Source organism: Idiotropiscis lumnitzeri, chromosome 19 (assembly GCF_059441095.1).
Source record: "Idiotropiscis lumnitzeri isolate Australia: NSW breed Sydney's pygmy pipehorse chromosome 19, RoL_Ilum_1.0, whole genome shotgun sequence".
NCBI lineage: Eukaryota > Metazoa > Chordata > Actinopteri > Syngnathiformes > Syngnathidae > Idiotropiscis > Idiotropiscis lumnitzeri.
This window is the reverse complement of record NC_142409.1, coordinates 4,151,350-4,160,216: the sequence shown is the minus strand read 5'-3', so window position 1 is coordinate 4,160,216 and position 8,867 is coordinate 4,151,350.

Sequence of the window (8,867 nt, the reverse complement as noted above, 5' to 3'; positions counted from 1 at the left end):
ACTATTGTTATTGGGTTACCTTACATCCAATACAAATCAAAGAACATCCACTTCCCTGTGACAGGGTCTGAAGTAGATGGTCTCTGTTCGGTCAGACGAATAGCAGGAGGAAGTACAGGAGCCACTTTCATAAAGCTGTGGCAATTGTAACAGGTGGCAAATTGCATTATGTTTCAATCTGAGCGGTGCAGATCAGGAAGACTGATCCAAACTCATATTTTTTTTTTTAAAAAAGCAAGCTTTCTAATCATCTCTATTGTCATGTGACACAATTTAGCGACAGAATGTAGTCAATGCGAGCCGGGCTGTGCATCAACTTAAGTGTAACAAGGTTTTCGAGACGGCTTTTGGTCAGCCAGGCCCATTCAAGGGCCTTCTTAACGAGGTTATATGTTTAGAACCCAGCAGCTCCCTTGTCCTAAAGGCTGATGTGAACTCTTCATCATAAAGCTTGTCCCCTGAAAATAAATGCAGGAACAGTCACATGGGCCATCATTGTGAATCTACTCATCATTGAGTTAGATGTTTAAAAGAATTACTCAAAACATGCATTTCTTTCCAGAATGTTAAACAATTCCCAGGTTTCTTTTCTTGGTCACTAAGATGGGATGTACTTTTATTAAAAATACTTTAAGGATCAATCAAGAGTTGTATCAAATTTGTTGCACTCTATTCACTTGCCAGTGGCAAGTCAGTGTTTTGTTCAATGGACAACAAGTGGGTGGATCGTTTTCCCATCTTCTCTTCTACCTTGCTTGGGTTGAATACTCACAGCAGCCGCCTTCTTCCTTCTCCTCGTGGAAGCAGCGCCCAGCATTTAGGAAAAAATTGTCAATAACTATAATGGCGATATCGTCATCGTCACGTTACGATATCGCCATCTAAAAACATTACTTTCCGACCGCTTTAGCCGAACAGAGTATTAAAAACGACATAGACCGTGACCTTATTCACCGCTGAGAGAATCTGACTGATCACCAATATTGTTATAATTTTCGTATTGTGAGATTCATATCGTGTTTGTGACAGTTTGATATTGTGCCCTTATTTGAAACACAATGAAAATATTTTTAATTCACTGACACAGCAACTCTCTCTGTGAATATAGTGCATGGACAAAATGCCAAACACGAACACGCCCCCTCCAGCCTCTTGGACTTCTACACCGAGCCTTCAAGAGAGTGCCGTTTATTAGAAGTTGGCGCTGATATACTGCTCGTCTAATTGATATTCATCAACACTCAATGTCGCTTTGTTTACCACCACGTGCATTTTTTAACTATATCTTTGCTACCACCTGGACTTCAAGTGAGTGCCAATGGAGATTCTGTTGCATTATCACTGATCGGTGCAGCATTTTATAAGCAAGCCACCAAATTACTTTTAACCAATCAAATTATTAAATCAGTGAAAACTGACTTCAAAGTATGAATTGTGTTCTTTTGTTGAGCTTTCATAGCTCATATGGAGGAACCTAAACAAATAGGGAATACTTGGTGGGATACGGGAACATTGTGGTCCTCACATTTCTCGTCTTATTAAAGGCCTGATTTTTTTTTAATGCTGATTTTTTAAATTTGATCTCATTATCTGGCACCCCTGTCATGCAAAGGTTGTGAGTTTCTCTAGGCTTTAGTTTTGGCTGGTAGCAAACATTTGAAACATTAATGCCAATTCAATACCCCCTCTTGCACATGATAAAAGTAGGGCAGTCATTATGTCAAGAAACAAGCACAGTCCTTCTAACAACAAGCCTGTGGTTATTATGATGCATTATTCAGTAATACAGAGAAGGCACGAGTGGCATCAGCTTTGCACTCCTAGATCTTGATAATGCATTTTTTTTCACCTTCCCTTCTAATGGTAGATTTACAGAATGTTAATGGTGGTAGCAAGACCGGCACATTGTGAATATGGTACACTGGGCTTTGGTCAAACGTGACTGCCGTGGCTAGTAGCGTCATATAACTCCTTCTAAACGGTCAGACCGTAGTAAAACACAACGCGTGGTTTGCAGTGCGCCTTTCAACCATCAGATGCTGTGGCATCTCGTGATTTAACATGATGAAACAGCTACCATACACCATTGGTGGGCGTGAGAATAGTGAGAAAATGTGGAAAAATGTTTGTGATAGACTGATATGCTTTTCCAGGGCCCTTACCGATACCGATTATTAGAAGTCATGGAGGCCGATGACCGATATTTGAAGCTGATATTCATTTGTTGAAAAAAATTGTAAAATTGTGTCAAATTTAAAAAAAAATAAAAACTCCAAATCTTGACTTGCTTTTGAGCATATATTTAGAACCTGGCCTTTTACGTAATGTCCTGTTTTACTGTGTATTTTTAAAACATAAGATAAAATTGAGAAATGAACCGCTTATCGTCACAAGTATCGCTTTTCTGTATTCAAATCTACGTGGAGTGTTTATTAGTTTTAATTCCCAACCTATGTGTAACAGTTGGATTAAACATGGGTGGATTGGTTATGCATGCATTTTACGTTGCAGGCATGATCAATTGACCCGCGATTAATCCACTTGTTACATCAATCCCACACATATCCCTGAATAGGTAATAATAATAATAATAATATAATACTGCCTTTATTAGTCCCACAATGGGGAAATTCGAGATTCGAACCCAGGCCTCCTGGGGAGACTGGGTCCTGAACGCGGCGCCTTAGACCACTCGGCCATCCTGGCAGCCAATCAAGCAATAAGTAGCAGTTCACCATTTGAAATTGTTGTGTTGGACAGTTAACTTGAAATAGGCATTTTTTGGGACTGTCAAAATAAAGAGCAAATCTTGAGAGAGACGTTTTGATTTCGCCTCCGACGGCCTGTGGGGACTCAGTGATGGACCGGTGACTGCCGGGAGTGCTGACGGTGCGGGACATACCTGGCCCATACTGCTCATCGACTCTCAGCGACTGCCCACAGTCCGCAAATGGCCAAATGTGAAAATGTTACAACATATTAATTACCCAAAAATATCAGCGCCAATGAACTTTTTTTTTTGGTAATCTATCCTCTTTGTGGGAATCTCTCAATAGCGCAAAAATGAGTTAGATTTTGAAGCATTATGTTTTGAGTCCATCTCTTTCAAAGTGTTAGCATGTTAGGTGGAGCGAGTTCACTGATGACAACACTACAGCCATTCAAGTTATTTTCTTATTTCAGGTGTGCTATATATTCCAAATTTAAATTAAAGTGATGCAATGCAAAATTTTTAACCAGACATTTAAGTTTGTCGAAGGATCGTCATTTGTGAGAATTGTTAATAAATCTGATCAAATATCTGTTCATCCGCCAGGTTAGACTGTATTATATTGTACAAATGTACATGCGAGAATAATTATAATTCTCATTTTCAATCATGTATTTTTAAAATTAAAGACATTGAGCCTGCAAAGTTGTCGTGATCTTAATGTATTGTTCGAGTTCAGTAATGGCCAGTCTTTTTGAAGGTTCTTTTTATTTATTTATTTTTTTATTTTTTACGTGGAAATGTAGTTACGGCCTATTATACGGCACATGCGAGTACTTACCTGCTTTTGTGGTAGAGGTCAAAAGGGCAGCGCTGTGTCCTCTCCATGAAGTTTGCTAAGGTCACTGTAATACAATGCGCTGCATTTCTTTGTATTCAACAGCAATTTCACCTCCTTCGGGGTTTCCTTGGTGCGTTCCCTGAATAGGCTGCATAATAAACATGTTTACATTGCAAAATCCATGCCCACTGAAAGTGATAATGACCAAGAGCTTATTCTTGCTGCCGTGGAGTAGACAAAGACAAAATTGCAGAACATATTAAATGACATTTTCTTTCGTTCAAAATAAAAAAATCTTCCGCCTATTCAGTTAGATGATAGAACAGTTTTGGTATTGATCGTGAAAAAAGGAGCTTCTCGGGGCAGTTGAAGAAAATGGTGTGAAAGATTATCAGCGTCGCCATTGTGTTAACTCATTTTAAATCTCAATTTTCACCACACTTGAATTATAGACTTGCTGTCTATTTCTGCGACTTTGGATGTTTTCATGCTCTCAATTGGTACCCAAATGCAAACAAATTGAGTCGCTCACGCAACAGTCTATTATAGTCATCCGGGGACAATAGTGTGTTTCTGCTCTGATGTCCATAATGTGAAATCCAATCAAATGAAGAGCATTTAGAGCTACTTATGGACCTTTGCAGCATGTAAACAATGCAATGAACGATGTAATAGGAGCTTGGCCAGCATCTGATTGAATTGTCTTGGAAGGTCTTGTTGACGTACAATAGGGTAGAATTGTAATTGACAATAGACTGCACAGAGTTTTTGGAGTCATAATTTCATGATATGTATGACTTTATATTCTGTGCATGAGACGGTTGTGAAGACTCCGTTTTCTTTGGGTCCTACATATAGGCGGGTGGATGGACGTCATCTTCCTTGTTGATATAAAGCTTGCATTAGCACGACAGTACTTTGAAAACATTTATGGTAACCAGTGATGATCTTTTGCTTGTTTTTACTTCAAGTCAATCTGACATGGAAAACCTAATTGAATTTTAATAATTGTACTAGCAATACTGTGAAAATGTGTTTTCTAAGAAGAATCAATTAAGTCGAAACAAGGAACTGTTGGGGAGAAATAAATGAGTTATATTTTAAGAGATTTTGATAGTCTACGGTTTTGTCAAAGTCGCAGTCCATAGAGTGAGTGGTCGAAGACTTTGTCTTGATTTTAGAGAACCAGAGGTTAACTTAAAACAATAACTCCCCCCTGAACACAATTGTTCAATTATATTTGCAGGGTATTTTCAACTCTGGATGACAAGTGAAGGGAATTGCTTTTTCTTGCTTTGTGCTCGCCATTGAAAGTGCTTATTCATACTGTATATACTTTGATTCAGTTTCTTTTCGTATGGTACTTCATTTCTTTTTGCACCTACACTCGCACATGTGATCAAAAGAGCAGTGAATCCAATTCGAGAATGTACAATAACTTGTAACTCTCAAAATGCCATACAAAGCTATCCCTACGGCAGTAAATTTTCACTACTACTTCAATGTAAAGGCATGACTTCAAATAGGAATGCATAATTGTGCACACCATCATTGACGGTTTAAATGAGATCAAAGTTCATGTTTTCTGATTTTGCAAGCTTTTCAACATTGGAACATATTTTGACTTCAAGCTACCCGATGTAATATTATGTACTGATGCAATATTGTTGTTTCATTGAAGTCGAAGTGAGAAGATGTCTATGCTTTGCATTGAAAACTCACCCTTGTGTAGCCTCTATTCTTCTCTTACATGCATTCACGCACATACGTATGCCTGTTGAAGTGGCAGCTGCTCGGATGAAAAAACGAAACAAATGTGGGAGAGAGCACTGGAGGTCAAGGGGTTGCGGTGGTGGACTATGCTAATGTTGTTGTTAATGACTTTGCTGTGAGTGATAATTGATCGTCTTCATTACCATATTAACTCCACTGTCCCACCATGGCCAACGAGAACAACCCGGTCTGCGCGCCACATACACATGTGCACACACACGATTTTTTTTCACTGTGCAGTAATGGATGCCCCCATTTGATCCTTGAAATAATTAACTAATTAGCCTAATTAAAATCAATAGAAGTGCCGATACCGGCCTAGACATTTCAGGGACGTTATCTCTGTCTGCAGTCGAAGGAATTTTCAAAACAAATGGGCTGAGGGGGGTGTGTGTAATAGGTGGTCAACATAAACAATCGCTGGCGTGGGACATTTAAGGAGGTTTGCACAGGGGGCATTTGCGTAAAAAAGCGACAGTTATTTTATATTAAGCAAGACATAGTTCAGATGTTCTCGTGGTTTTGATATTTAACAATCGGAGGGGAAATGTAACAAAGAGTTAATTGGGCAAAAAGATAAAATGAAAGACAAGAAAAGGTGGAGCTTTAAATGAGAGTGAGAGACTGGGAGAGGTTCCTAATGCTGATTTATGAGTGCTTGGCGTTCTTTAGCTGAAATAAATGGCTTGTGGGAGTGGCTGCAGCATTACTCCCTGTACACGATACTAAGTGCATTGTAAGGTCAGCCATAAGGCCAAAATTACATATGTACTGCTCTGCCCTCATAAACCTTTGTTAATATATCAGCCACCGAGTGGAACTGTAACTCGTGCATCTGTGACTGTACGGGCTGTTTTGTTAGCTGAATTATTGTTTTATAATGCCTATAACATCAAATAGTTTTAAGTGACCACATTTTTTACATTTTTGAAAATGAATGTACTTTTTGGCTTCTATACTCGTCAATGGCAGTGGATGAGTTAATAACCTTTGTAAATGATAAGACTTTTGCGTATTCAGACTTCTAGCCGTTTTTTTTTTTTTTAAAAAGTACAATGGCCTGATTTTAATTTTTTTCTTGGTGACTTGTAAGCAAAAGTGAGCTTTAGGCTTCAGTGAAGTGAAAACAGAACAATTGCGGTGAAGCATCCTAGTTACAGTCAGACAGACAGACAGTAGTGAGGCCACGAGATTTAGCGGAATTGTTTAGTGCACTTTAAAATTAAACCAAAAATTATCACGGAAACATTTTTTGGGATTCTTCATTTTTTATTTTTTTAATTTATTTTTCATGTTTCGTATTTATAAGACATGCTTTGAAGTTGGCAAAAAAGTCAACGTCATAAAAGTTGGTAGACAAATACAGTTATCATTCATTTTCAATGTATATGGCATTGCTCAGCGGAACTCCCAAAACTGAAAGGCATTTTCAGAGATCCTCAGTTTTAAAGCTACAGTTTATGCACCTCTGTTCAAATATATAAAATATTATTTCCAAACTTTTTTTTTTTTAAATGGATTAATAATAATGTGGTTGCACAAACTCACCTTAAACTGGAGTCACCACACACCTGCCACTTTTTTTCAAGTGACTCTAATCAACCCCAAATAAACTTCAGCTGTTTCACAAGTATGGCACTGTCTTGTTTCCTTCGGCCAATTTTTCTCAATTTTTTTCCGAAATGCCCCCCCAGGAAGAAAAAAAAAATCATGTCTCCCCCAACTACCCGCCACTGCCACCTACTGTAGTGGTTGTGCAATTATACCTAATTCTAGTACAGCAAAAAAAAAAAAAAAAAAAGCTTCCTGGAATGGCATTTTTGTCTGGTCTGGGAGGGCGTAGTCCTATCTGGCCTCCCCAGTAGCACTGATGAGAAATTGTGGCCCCCGACATCGTCTGACATCATTGTTGCATTGCGCATGCCCCTCGGCTTATATTGGAAAAAAAACTAACCTCTACATTTTTGCACACACTCACTTTAAACATTCAGGCCTTGACATTTTTAAAAAGGCAGCCAGCTAACATATTAATTTTTTTCTTGCAATTTCTTTTATCACACAAACGCGCACACACACATTTCTGCATTCGTTTTTTTCTTCGTTGGTTGCTTTCAGTTGACCTAGCGCCGGACAAAAGGCACGGAGAAGAGTGGAAAAATGAAATGATTGCATAAAGGGATAGCTATTTTCGGAGGGATAAAGAAGAGGGTGAGGGGTAAGTTGATGAGAAAGGAAGAGTCAGGAAAATAGTGCAAGCTTGGACGTTGCGAAGAAACAAATCGAAATGAAGGCTAAATGGCAGAAAATATGAGAAAATGATGAACATGAGAAAGTAAAGCCTTTCCATGAATGGTTGTTACAATTTATTGGCTTCTTTATAAGAGGAGATAGAAATATATTGGCGGAATGAGGCGAGGCTTATTATTATATTTATTTTTATTAATAAACTTGTGCTCTCCTGCTTCTTAATTAATTATTTAACTGAATTCTTTCTAAGTCCTCGCAGGAACCCGTGATTCAGCAATCGCAGAATTTTCCCCTCGTCTTTTTTATCATGTGCAGAGCAGTGATGCAGGAGGAGGTAGAAAAATATTTTGGGAAATGAGGCGAGGTTTTTTTATCTCGACATTTCATGGAGACGTACTAAAGATGATGTAATAACACTTTAATAACACTTTTTTTGCTTTAAACTCAAGTCAACTGGTAAATTTAGATTTTTTTTTTTTAATGCTCGCAGAAAATCAACTTTCAAAACACGGAACTTGAATTGCTCTCCGCAGAATCAGCAATGTTCTCCGTGGAATCAGCTCATTTTCTCTGCAGAGTCCTGGGGTGACTACTTTAGAGTAAAACAACATACCCTATGAATATTCCATGCGGTGTTTTCATTTGTTCCCATTTGGGAGCTAGTATAGCTTCACATAGTTTATGAATGCAAAGCTTAAGATGGGATGCACCAAATATTCAGTTGTCCAAGTATTTAGCCCCACTCCTGCTGATATTGCATAATTTCCTCACAGTTTTCTTTGAATTGTATCATTTTATATAAAACACATCTAATCTCCTAAATCCTGCCACAAACAAATGGATTACCGTAGCTCTAACCTTTGTGGGGCTCATTACCATATATTGCCGGACTTTTCACGAAACTGCAACCACTGGTGAGAGATTACCAACAGAACGCACATGCGCACCATGAGACCTTATTCCGGACACCCGACCTAGCTGCCTATAAATTCTATCCGTCACTCTGCACGTACATACTTAATCAGCTAATGTTGTTTTATTCCTGATTATTAATTTGCTCCCTTTTTCTGATTTATCTAAAGTGCTCTGCATCACACCAATATTTTGTCTCCTTTCCAGTTGAGAGCAGCTGAGCATTAGAGGAGGCAGTGCGCTTATTCATGTACTTAAGGGATTGCATCTGTAATGAATTGACTAGCTGTTTAGGCCACCCTACGAAGCCGACTACTCACCTTAATAATGTAAGCAGGTCGTAACTCCTTCTAACCCGCGAGTAGAAGGTATGCTTATAAAGAC